The 12171-nt window shown below is 38.6% G+C and overlaps 1 long non-coding RNA gene across 5 annotated transcripts in view; it reads left to right on the top strand.

Annotated features, from left to right (window-relative positions):
* Nucleotides 1-12171, top strand: part of LOC139765073 (uncharacterized) — a 30970-nt gene that overhangs the window by 120 nt on the left and 18679 nt on the right. For 2 of the 5 annotated variants that reach the window (XR_011716560.1, XR_011716559.1), the window contains exon 2: nucleotides 7001-7090. This is a non-coding gene — a long non-coding RNA (uncharacterized lncRNA). The other 3 variants (XR_011716562.1, XR_011716563.1, XR_011716561.1) reach the window with 3 other exon arrangements.

The raw sequence follows: 12171 nt of genomic DNA, 5'->3' as shown, positions 1-12171 counted from the left end.
AATCAACAGGATGTACACTTTTTTTTCATGGTCATATGACAAGTGATATCAACATTTATATTTGGTCATACTTCATGAAAGAATCAGATTGTAGCCTTGAAAGAATTTGTTTGGCGTGTTAAACTACCATGTACTGTGGATTAGTGCTGGTTCACTAGGATTATACTCTGTATTGCTTTCAAACTGTTGGATTATTCACTGCATATTGCTATTGATCGCATGATACATATATTGCTTTGCTGATAGCACTTGAGTTATCAGTGGAGGTGGAAACTGACAAATTTTGGCATGCCACCTTTTTAACTAGAATATGGAATTTCATTGGAATGGGAAGGTCTGATTGTACATATTAAATCAAGACTGGGGCAATATGATTACAGTGATTTTCCCTTTATTATTTTGTATAAGTCGAAAGTAGGGAATGATATGAAGAACAGGGGGAAGGGAGGGTATAATGTAAAAAAGTGAAACCTAGCTTCCCATAGCATTTGAGATCTTCCTTATTTATTTTAGTGTTTTAGATTGACATATGTTGCAGGATGTTGTTTGCGTTGTGTTTGTGTGGTGTATGTTTTGAAAGATGTCTTTGCTGTGGACATGTTTTCATTGTTTTTCTGGTTTTAATTTGTTTTGTATTAGTGCTTGCAATCACCTCCAGCAAGCATTATTTACCATGTCTTGAGAGGACATGACCAGTATCGTTGGTACATTTCTCCTCTAATATTGAAAATCAAGGTTAATGTAAGTACCTTTAGGTACAGGTATGTGTGTGTTCCATGGTTTTGCTGTTTGTTGAAGTTTGGCTTTGTCACCCCACATTCTTTTTTGAACTTCTTAACCCTCCCCACAGTCAGTGTCATGGACCAAAGTCCACGTCAGGGCCGGGATTTAATTAAGATATAGCAAGAAGCTTTTGATAGGATGAAACAAGTTTTGATCACCAACTCCCCCTCTTTTTATGGTAATTTCCACTGTAGGTCTTACTGTTTCATAAGAATTGTATTACATTTTACAAGTAATGATGTGGTATGCATAGTCAGTTACTGTTGCTTAAGCTAAGAAGAAATTAATCGTCATCCTTTCCCCTGGTATTGAAATATCATCTACAGGTAATATAACCAATATGTAAGGTGCAGGATTAAGGAAAACTACCACTATATCTCTGTAACCTCTGTGGCATTCTTCAGACAACAGGATAAAATTCTCATCATACATGCAAATGATTACTGATTGCTAGTACCATACTAAAGAGCAGTCCAATTGATGTCATAAATATGAAAATTGGTCATTGTTTGCTAAATTTTGAAAAACTTCTGCATGATGTATATGTTTTTAGATAGTGATTATTCATGAAATGATGCTTCTCTTGTAGTGTCATTTCATAGTAAAAGTTGTATCTTCATTTTTCTTATTTAAGTTGTTGATTTATCAAGTCCCTGAGAATGAATTATATATTATGCAGTTGTGTTTCTTCTTCCTAATAGTATTCATGAAGTAGCATTTAATTAGATAAACATTTTGTAAAAGTATTTTGCTCACATTCTATTCGTAAGGAAGTTTTTGAGAAGATTGAGGCAGAGAGTGCTCCTCTTGGATGTAATAATGAGGACATTTTGTTTTTACTGTTCAGTCCAAGAATATATCCCTAGAATAAGAGTTTTCTTTTTCTTGGTTGTATTTATTGGTGTATTGTGATTACTTCTCTTCTTTCATGAGGGCCTTAAGGTGCTAACTTCAAGGACCTCATGTATTCTATGTTTTCAAAACTTTGAAATGTTTTGAAAACTTCAGTCAGGTTTTACTTCTTTGTCAAGTTGAAGAAATAAATGAGATAATTATTTCAGAGATGTCTTATTTATGTAGTTAAGATATATGGTTGCAGTAAAACTATGTAATTCTCTGTGAACAAGGAGCAAGAAAGATTTAAGGAAGAATTAAGTTCACATTTTTGCTACATTTTTTGTCTCTACCAGTTCTCACTGGCTTTTTTACCTCTCACCTGTTTTCCCAGTATTTTTGTGAATATGTAAATGGTTTGGTAAACAGAGAAGAGGTAGTAAAAGCTTTGCGGAAGATGAAAGCCAGCAAGGCAGCAGGCTTGGATGGTATTGCAGTGGAATTTACTAAAATAGGGGGTGACTGTATTGTTGACTGGTTAGTGAGGATATTCAATGTATGTATTGTTCATGGTGAAGTGCATGAGGATTGGCGGAATGCATGCATAGTGCCATTGTACAAAGGCAAAGGGGATAGAAGTGAGTGTTCAAATTACAGAGGTATAAGTTTGTTGAGTATTCCTGGGAAATTATATGGGAGGGTATTGATTGAGAGGGTGAAGGCACGTACAGAGCATCAGATTGGGGAAGAGCAGTGTGGTTTCAGAAGTGGTAGGGGATGTGTGGATGGTAGGGGATGTGTTTGTTTTGAAGAATGTATTTGAGAAATACTTAGAAAAACAAATGGATTTGTATGTAGCATTTATGAATCTGGAGAAGGCATATGATAGAGTTGATAGAGATTCTCTGTGGAAAGTATTGAGAGTATATGGTGCAGGAGGTAAGTTGCTAGAAGCATTGAAAATTTTTTATCGAGGATGTAAGGCATGTGTATGAGTAGGAAGAGCGATTGGTTCCCAGTGAATGTCGGTTTGTGGCAGGGGTGCGTGATGTCTCCATGGTTGTTTAATATGTTTGTGGATGGGGTTGTTAGGGAGGTGAAGGCAAGAGTTTTAGAGAGATGAACAAGTATGTAGTCTGTTGTGGATGAGCGGCCTTGGGAAGTGAGTCAGTTGTTGTTCGTTGATGATACAGTGCTAGTGGCTGCTTCGGGTGAGAGACTGAAGAAGTAGGTGACTGAGTTTGGTAAAGTGTGTGAAAGAAGAAAGCTGAGAGTAAATGTGAATAAGAGCAAGGTTATTAGGTCCAGTAGAGTTGAGGGACAAATCAATTGGGAGGTAAGTTTGAATGGAGAAAAACTGGAGGAAGTGAAGTGTTTTAGGTATCTGTTAGTGGATTTTGCAGCGGATGGAAGAGGAAGTGAGTCACAGGGTGGGGAGGGAGGTTCTGGGAGTGTTGAAGAATGTGTAGAAGGTGAGAACGTTATCTTGGAGAGCAAAAATGGGTATGTTTGAAGGAATATTGGTTCCAACAATGTTATATGGTTGTGAGGCGTGGCCTATAGATAGGGTTGTGCAGAGGAGGGTGGATGTGTTGGAAATGAGATATTTGAGGACAATATGTGATGTGAGGTTGTTTGACTAAGTAATGAAAGGGTAAGAGAGATGTGTGGTAATAAAAAGTGTGGTTGAGAGAGCAGAAGAGGGTGTATTGAAATGGTTTGTTCACATGGAGAGAATGAGTGAGGAAAGATTGACAAAGTGGATGTATGTCAGAGGTGGAGGGAACGAGGAGAAGTGGGAGACCAAATTGGAGGTGGAAAGATGGAGTGAAAAAGATTTTGAGTGGTCGGGGCCTGAACATACTGGAGGGTGAAAGGCATTTAAGGAATAGAGTGAATTGGAATGATATGATATACCGGGGTCGACATGCTGTCAATGGATTGAAGCAGGGCATGTGAAGTGTGTTGGGTAAACCATGGAAAGTTGTGTGGGGCCTGGATGTGGAAAGGGAGCTGTGGTTTCGGTGCATTACACATGACAGCTAGAGACTGAGTGTGAACGAATGTGGCCTTTGTTGTCTTTTCCTAGCACTACCTCGCATGCGCACAAGAGGGGAAGAGGGTGCCATTTCATGTGTGGTGGGGTGGTGACAGGAATGGATGAAGGAAGCAAATATGAATATGTACATGTGTATATATGTATATATATGTATATGTCTGTGTATGTATGTATGTATATGTTGAAATGTATAGGTATGTATATTCCTATGAGTCCCCGTGGACTCATGGGAATATCTTGATCACACGCAAAAATTGTGATCCTTTTCAACCAGGTATGTATATGTGTGTGTGTGTGTGGGTGTGTATGTATATGCATGTGTATGTGGGTGGGTTGGGCCATTCTTTTGTCTATTTCCTTATGTTACCTTGCTAACGTGAGAGACAGCGACAAAGTATAATGAATATATAATATAGAATTAGTTCATTAGTTTGGTAACAATCTACTGAAGAGAAATGCTTTGAAATTTGCCTGTATGATTTACCTAGTATGGTTATAAGCTGTAGAATGTTTCCATGCTGGGTAGATGTTCTGTCTCTTCTGTAATTGATTGTTCCAGAGTTAATTGTCATCCTACTGAATAGAATTGTGATGAAAAAATATAAAAAACTGCAGATTATCATGATTAAAGCTTATAATTTGAATGTTGTTCTCACACTCATGGTAATTAATATACTGTAGAGCAATTGGGGAACTAATGGCTAGCTCCACCCTGTGATTTAGGAGGTCTGTGAGCATTTACACTCCATTGCTCGTATTAATGTAGTGCTGTGCCAAATTTTGGCAAAGTTTTCTCCATTTGATGAATTTGTGACCAGTTTAGTTGTACTTTCATTTGATGACACGTGTGTTTCATACGACAGAAAGTGTTAACGTATATTCAAAACGAGCTAGACCTAAGACTGATCCCTGTCAGATGCCACTTGTTGCATCTAACAATTCTTAAGCTGGAAATTTAATGACTGCTTTTTTGTTTTTAGCACCAGTCAGCCAATTCTCAACTACTAAATTACAACCTTGTCTTTTCACTGTGTCAGATTTCGTTAGTGAACTTTGATGCAGGACTTGACAAAAACTTTATGGAAATTTGAGTAAATGACATCAATCACTCTACTGTCATCATATACAGTATACAAATTACATCATAAGTTTTTTTTTTTTTTTTTTTTTTTTTTGCTTTGTCGCTGTCTCCCGCGTTTGCGAGGTAGCGCAAGGAAACAGACGAAAGAAATGGCCCAACCCACCCCCATACACATGTATATACATACGTCCACACACGCAAATATACATACCTACACAGCTTTCCATGGTTTACCCCAGACGCTTCACATGCCTTGATTCAATCCACTGACAGCACGTCAACCCCGGTATACCACATCGCTCCAATTCACTCTATTCCTTGCCCTCCTTTCACCCTCCTGCATGTTTAGGCCCCGATCACACAAAATCTTTTTCACCCCATCTTTCCACCTCCAATTTGGTCTCCCTCTTCTCCTCGTTCCCTCCACCTCCGACACATATATCCTCTTGGTCAATCTTTTCTCACTCATTCTCTCCATGTGCCCAAACCATTTCAAAACACCCTCTTCTGCTCTCTCAACCACGCTCTTTTTATTTCCACACCTCTCTCTTACCCTTACGTTACTTACTCGATCAAACCACCTCACACCACACATTGTCCTCAAACATCTCATTTCCAGCACATCCATCCTCCTGCGCACAACTCTATCCATAGCCCACGCCTCGCAACCATACAACATTGTTGGAACCACTATTCCTTCAAACATACCCATTTTTGCTTTCCGAGATAATGTTCTCGACTTCCACACATTCTTCAAGGCTCCCAGAATTTTCGCCCCCCTCCCCCACCCTATGATCCACTTCCGCTTCCATGGTTCCATCCGCTGCCAGATCCACTCCCAGATATCTAAAACACTTCACTTCCTCCAGTTTTTCTCCATTCAAACTTACCTCCTAATTGACTTGACCCTCAACCCTACTGTACCTAATAACCTTGCTCTTATTCACATTTACTCTTAACTTTCTTCTTTCACACACTTTACCAAACTCAGTCACCAGCTTCTGCAGTTTCTCACATGAATCAGCCACCAGCGCTGTATCATCAGCGAACAACAACTGACTCACTTCCCAAGCTCTCTCATCCCCAACAGACTTCATACTTGCTCCTCTTTCCAAAACTCTTGATGAAAGCCGGCAAGGCAGCAGGTTTGGATGGTATTGCAGTGGAATTTATTAAAAAAGGGGGTGACTGTATTGTTGACTGGTTGGTAAGGTTATTTAATGTATGTATGACTCATGGTGAGGTGCCTGAGGATTGGCGGAATGCGTGCATAGTGCCATTGTACAAAGGCAAAGGGGATAAGAGTGAGTGCTCAAATTACAGAGGTATAAGTTTGTTGAGTATTCCTGGTAAATTATATGGGAGGGTATTGATTGAGAGGGTGAAGGCATGTACAGAGCATCAGATTGGGGAAGAGCAGTGTGGTTTCAGAAGTGGTAGAGGATGTGTGGATCAGGTGTTTGCTTTGAAGAATGTATGTGAGAAATACTTAGAAAAGCAAATGGATTTGTATGTAGCGTTTATGGATCTGGAGAAGGCATATGATAGAGTTGATAGAGATGCTCTGTGGAAGGTATTAAGAATATATGGTGTGGGAGGCAAGTTGTTAGAAGCAGTGAAAAGTTTTTATCGAGGATGTAAGGCATGTGTATGTGTAGGAAGAGAGGAAAGTGATTGGTTCTCAGTGAATGTAGGTTTGCGGCAGGGGTGTGTGATGTCTCCATGGTTGTTTAATTTGTTTATGGATGGGGTTGTTAGGGAGGTGAATGCAAGAGTTTTGGAAAGAGGGGCAAGTATGATCATAAGATAAATCAAGCAAATTTGTTAGACGTGGGAAATGTTGTCAAAAATCTTGCAGGGCGTTGTTGATTAAGTGACGTTCTGAGTAATTTACAAGCTTGTCAAAGTGAAGGTCACATAGGTTTATGAGCTTATTTAGTTTCAGAAACCTCTGGTTAATAACAAGGAAATCTTTTTAAGTTATCTTATTTTTATATGTGGATTTTAGTTTGAAGACATAACTCAAAAACTATCTTTTTAAGAACCTATCCAGAAATGGGCATTTCTTTGCATTCAGATATTTGACTGTTGGACAGGAAACTAGACCAAAATGAAACAACCTCAGCTTTGGAAAAAGAACACGCAGCTGTTATCTGGTTTTGGCAACTAAAGGCTTGCTTTGTGTAACACCAGTCCAGTTATTCCACTTCATGCACATTTAAAGTACATTTTTTTTTTTTCAGAGTACAGTTATGCCAAATACACCAGGAGAAGGAGAATATGAGCTCTTGGCTGACAGACCATTATTTGGAAATGGGGAAGCTCGGCCTCAGGTATGTATCATAAAACAAAAGAGTTTTACCACGTGAATGAACCATTTGGGGGTAGGGGAAACTGAATACTCCCCTTGTATCTCGTGTATCGTGGGTGCATAAAAGGGAAGGGAGCAGGGGACTAGAACCCCATTCATAGAAAACAGAAGAAGAATCAAGCAGGGAGTGCACATCCCTACCACTTATCATGACTCACTCATCTTGCATATGTCCCAGGCCCAGACATCTTGTCATCACAAACATTCAACAGTCCTCCAAAGTACTCATTTCATCTCTTCACCCATCAGTGCCCATTACTACTTCTCTGTTTTCCCCCTTCACTAGTATCCCCATTGTTTCTCTTGTTTTCCTCGCACTATAATCCTCCCTAAACATTTTATTATTCTCCCTGAAGTTTGTTGATACTTGTTCACTCCAACTCTCATTTGCCCTCTTTTTCAGCCTCTATATCTTGACCTTGTGCCACTTTCTCTTGCAGATCTCCCAGTCACTTGCACTCCTTCTTTGCAAGTACCTCCCATACACCTCTTGTCTTTTTCACTAGCAACTATGCTTCATCATCTTATCATTCCTCTCATCTGCCTATTCCCACTTGTATGTCACACACTTCTCTCACACATGCCAGCACTGCTTTTGTGAAAACCTCCTGTTCCTCACCCACTCCTTTCCTTTTATTTAATGTCACCTTTTGTTATTCAACACTCAGTCATTCCAAGTATTTCTTCACTTAGGTCTCTTTTCCAAGCTCACCTATTTTCACCTCCCTTTTCTTACCCAAATTGTTTCCTCCTTTCTGGAAACCTTTTACATGTCACACGCTTCTCACCCATGCCAGTACTGCTTCCATAAATATCCTCCCATTCCTCACCCTTACCTTCATTTAATCTCGCCTGCCTATTCCCACCTGTATGTTACACACTTCTCTCACACATGCCAGCACTGCTTTTGTGAATACCTCCTGTTCCTCACCCACTCCTTTCCCTTTACTCATTGTCACCTTTTGTTATTCAGTGCTAAATCATTCCTAGTATTTCTTCACTTCGGTCTCTTTTCCAAGCTCACCTACTTTCACCTCCCTTTTCTTACCCATATTGTATCTTCCTTTCTGGAAACCTTTTACATGTCACACGCCTCTCACCCATGCCAGCACTGCTTCCATAAATATCCTCCCATTCCTCACCCTTACCTTCATTTAATCTCACCTTTTGCCATTCGACTCTCAATCTCTCCTGGTATTTCTTCACAGGTGTCTCTTATCCAAGCTCTCTTACTTTCTCCACCCTCATCTTACCTAAATGATTTCATCTCGTGTTTTTTTTGCAGAAATATCTTTTCCAGGCTCACTCACTTTCAACACCTTCTCAATCATGTTATTTTTTTTTTTTTGTGAAAACATCTACAAATCTTCATCCTTGTGTCCCCACATAAGATCAGACATTCCACCTGCAGCCCTTTTCATCACATTCACATCCAAGAGTGTTTCTTTTGCATGCTTATCACTTAGGGCGTAAGCCAGTAAGTGGTGCGTACCATCTTTGTTATTCACCCATATATTCTCGTATATGTCCCACTGTCTTCCCAATCACCATTCCTTTTTCAGCATACAACTCCTGAAGCTATTCCTCATCTTTGCTACTTGTTCTTTTTATCATAATTGTACATCCTTTGGGAAAGATTCAATATAACTTCATACTTTATTTGCTGTCAGTCTTTCTATATATATCTGATGCCTGTTCCAACTGAAACTCCCTTAAAGGGGTGGCCATGATAATAGTCTCCGTAACTAGTGAACTCCAGTGCCGCTTCTTATTCTTTATGCCTCACCCTTAATAGGCCACTGTCAGAATGCAACTCTAGGGCTGTGTATGCAGGGGCTCATACCTAATGTTCTTAATGACTACTGCTACCTAATGCTCCTTCCTAAATGATCTTTTATTTGCAGTTAATGTATTTGTTCTTTTAAACAAACTGCTAAACTTCTTAACTGTTGTGTGTAATTTTTAGGTGACTTTCCTATTGTGAAATATTTATTAATTGGGCTGTTTTGTGTTTGATAAACAATAAACAACTAGATTATACTAAAGCAGTGAATGAAAGATGTATGAAAGAGTTCATCTATATTTCTTTTTGTGTGATATTAAGTTTCTTTCTTTTGATGTTTTGTCTGTTTTATTGTTAATCAGAGGGCACTTTGATTTATTTTCCAGAAATATTTTTGGATTTTTCACCTGAAAATCTTCAAGTAAGTTCATTTTTGAGAAATTTTTATTTGTAGGAATATTTCAAAAAAACTGGAATGAATTATTCCATATTTGATTTTCATATCAATTGGATTGCATCAAATTGCTGGACAGCTTGGCATCTTTATCATGTAATGATAACTTGGGATAAACCTCTCTGATACCTTTTCAAATGCTCTGTAAAAGAAATGTTCGGTAGGGTCAGTCTTATGTTGTTGTCATGGAGATGCATAACATTTGTTCAAGAATTATCTTTATCTTTTCCAAGCCACTTTGCTACTTAGCAGGAAAAGTAATTGTGATGCAAACAGATATTCAAAAAATTTTACACTATGATAACTGAAATTATTTTTCTAAACAAAAAGTCTGATTTCCCTTACTTTCCTCAGGACCGATTGCTGAATGTGTTGATCATCTTTGTAACAACTCTCCTGGTCTTTGTTACATCATTAAGTGCATTCATCCCTGGTGTTAAGCCCCTTGACATATTTTTTGTGTTCTGCATCATCCTCATCTGCATCTCACATCTTACACTGGTAATTCATTTTTAAAAGACATTCATTCCCCTTATATTTTCTGTAGATTCACTGGCTTTTGTTAACATATGGTAAAAGCAGTTTCATTAAAACTGTATATGGCTTAAGAGCAAATTTTCTTAGAATATGCACATATTATGAATTAAGTCTCAAAACTAGTCAGTTTTAGAGGGGAATGCTGGTGTGGGATAATAAGAGAATATTCAATACCTGTATTGAGAACACTGTAGAAAGATATTAGTAAATTAATGTAATACAAAATTTATTTTCAGTTTGCATAATCTCGAATTAAAAGCGGAACAGTTGTATTTACTTTAACTTCTTACTTTTGTGGATAGTGAAAACTGGGGTGCTTCCCTATAATCATAATTTCATTGAATTATGTTTTGATAAACAGTGTGAATGAGGTTGGCATGTTTTGAAGTTGTTATAGATTGAAACTTCTATCGTTAAATGAAATATATGGTGCATGATTTTGATATTCTCATAAGCTTTTTATGTAGTATATGACATTTCCTTCCATTTTTACCAATTCTTTGGATACTCTTAATTTTGAGCTGGTATTTTGTTTTTCTCCTTTCTGTTTTCTTGCACTAACCTCACTTTCTTTGATAATTTTCATATATTTTCTTACTCTTTTATTTTCTGTTTGTATAGTTTATGACAATTTTCCATCCATTTCTGAATCAAGTGCAATATCTTCTTTCATATCTCTGAGACATATATATATTCTTCTCTTTGAGTAACTTTTTGACATAGCTGTCTTTCAACTCAAGCATCTGTATTTTTATCTCACTTGGGAAGTGAGTTATCCCAGATACATTGGTAGAATCATTATATATATGAAGATTAGGAAACTATTAAGAAAAATTGCAAATGGAAATAAAATTATTTACAAGATTGTTTGGCAGTCTGGTAAACTGCCACTTGGGGGTTTGTTGTGGATATCACTATATCCCTGGGGATAGGGGAGAAAGAATACTTCCCACGTATTCTCTGCGTGTCGTAGAAGGCGACTAAAAGGGGAGGGAGCGGGGGGGGCTGGAAATCCTCCCTTCTCGTGTTTTTCAATTTTCCAAAAAAAAGGAACAGAGAAGGGGGCCAGGTGAGGATATTCCCTCAAAGGCCCAGTCCTCTGTTCTTAACACTACCTTGCTAATGTGGGAAATGGCGAATATTTTGAAAAAAAAAAAGTCACCAAAGAAAAGGAAATGGCATTAAAGGAAACAAATGGTAAAGAGGATAGTCTTTTTCATTAAGTCAAGCTATGAAATAATATATAAGTTAAGTATTCTAACAAAATTTGGTATTATCGGAGTTCTGTGTGTGGAGACTTTTTCATATTTTTTTTTATAGAATCTCAAGACTTGAGGGCCTATAACTAGCTACACTCATTTCCATTACCATATCTGTGAATCTTAGATGGGCAGATTCCCTTGACTTGAAAGAATGGCTTGCATGAAAATATAAAAAAAGAATGGTATTGAAATCTTTGAGGATAACTCTGTTAATCTGTCATTCATTTATCTTGTGCTTAGATGTTGTGGTATTTTTTTATGCATGATCTGTCAGCGGATGGAACCATGGAAGCGGAAGTGGATCATAGGGTGGGGGAGGGGGCGAAAATTTTGGGAGCCTTGAAAAATGTGTGGAAGTCGAGAACATTATCCCGGAAAGCAAAAATGGGTATGTTTGAAGGAATAGTAGTTCCAACAATGTTGTATGGTTGCGAGGCGTGGGCTATGGATAGAGTTGTGCGCAGGAGGATGGATGTGCTGGAAATGAGATGTTTGAGGACAATGTGTGGTGTGAGGTGGTTTGATCGAGTAAGTAACGTAAGGGTAAGAGAGATGTGTGGAAATAAAAAGAGCATGGTTGAGAGAGCAGAAGAGGGTGTTTTGAAATGGTTTGGGCACATGGAGAGAATGAGTGAGGAAAGATTGACCAAGAGGATATATGTGTCGGAGGTGGAGGGAACGAGGAGAAGAGGGAGACCAAATTGGAGGTGGAAAGATGGAGTGAAAAGGATTTTGTGTGATCGGGGCCTGAACATGCAGGAGGGTGAAAGGAGGGCAAGGAATAGAGTGAAGTGGAGCGATGTGGTATACAGGGGTTGACGTGCTGTCAGTGGATTGAATCAAGGCATGTGAAGCGTCCGGGGTAAACCATGGAAAGCTGTGTAGGTATGTATATTTGCGTGTGTGGACGTGTGTATGTACATGTGTATGGGGGGGTTGGGCCATTTCTTTTGTCTGTTTCCTTGCGCTACCTCGCAAACGCGGGAGACAGCGACAAAGTATAAAAA

Source organism: Panulirus ornatus, chromosome 52 (assembly GCF_036320965.1).
Source record: "Panulirus ornatus isolate Po-2019 chromosome 52, ASM3632096v1, whole genome shotgun sequence".
In the NCBI taxonomy this organism is placed as follows: domain Eukaryota; kingdom Metazoa; phylum Arthropoda; class Malacostraca; order Decapoda; family Palinuridae; genus Panulirus; species Panulirus ornatus.
Note: the sequence above shows the minus strand (reverse complement) of the source record. Positions and strands in the feature narration are given on the sequence as shown.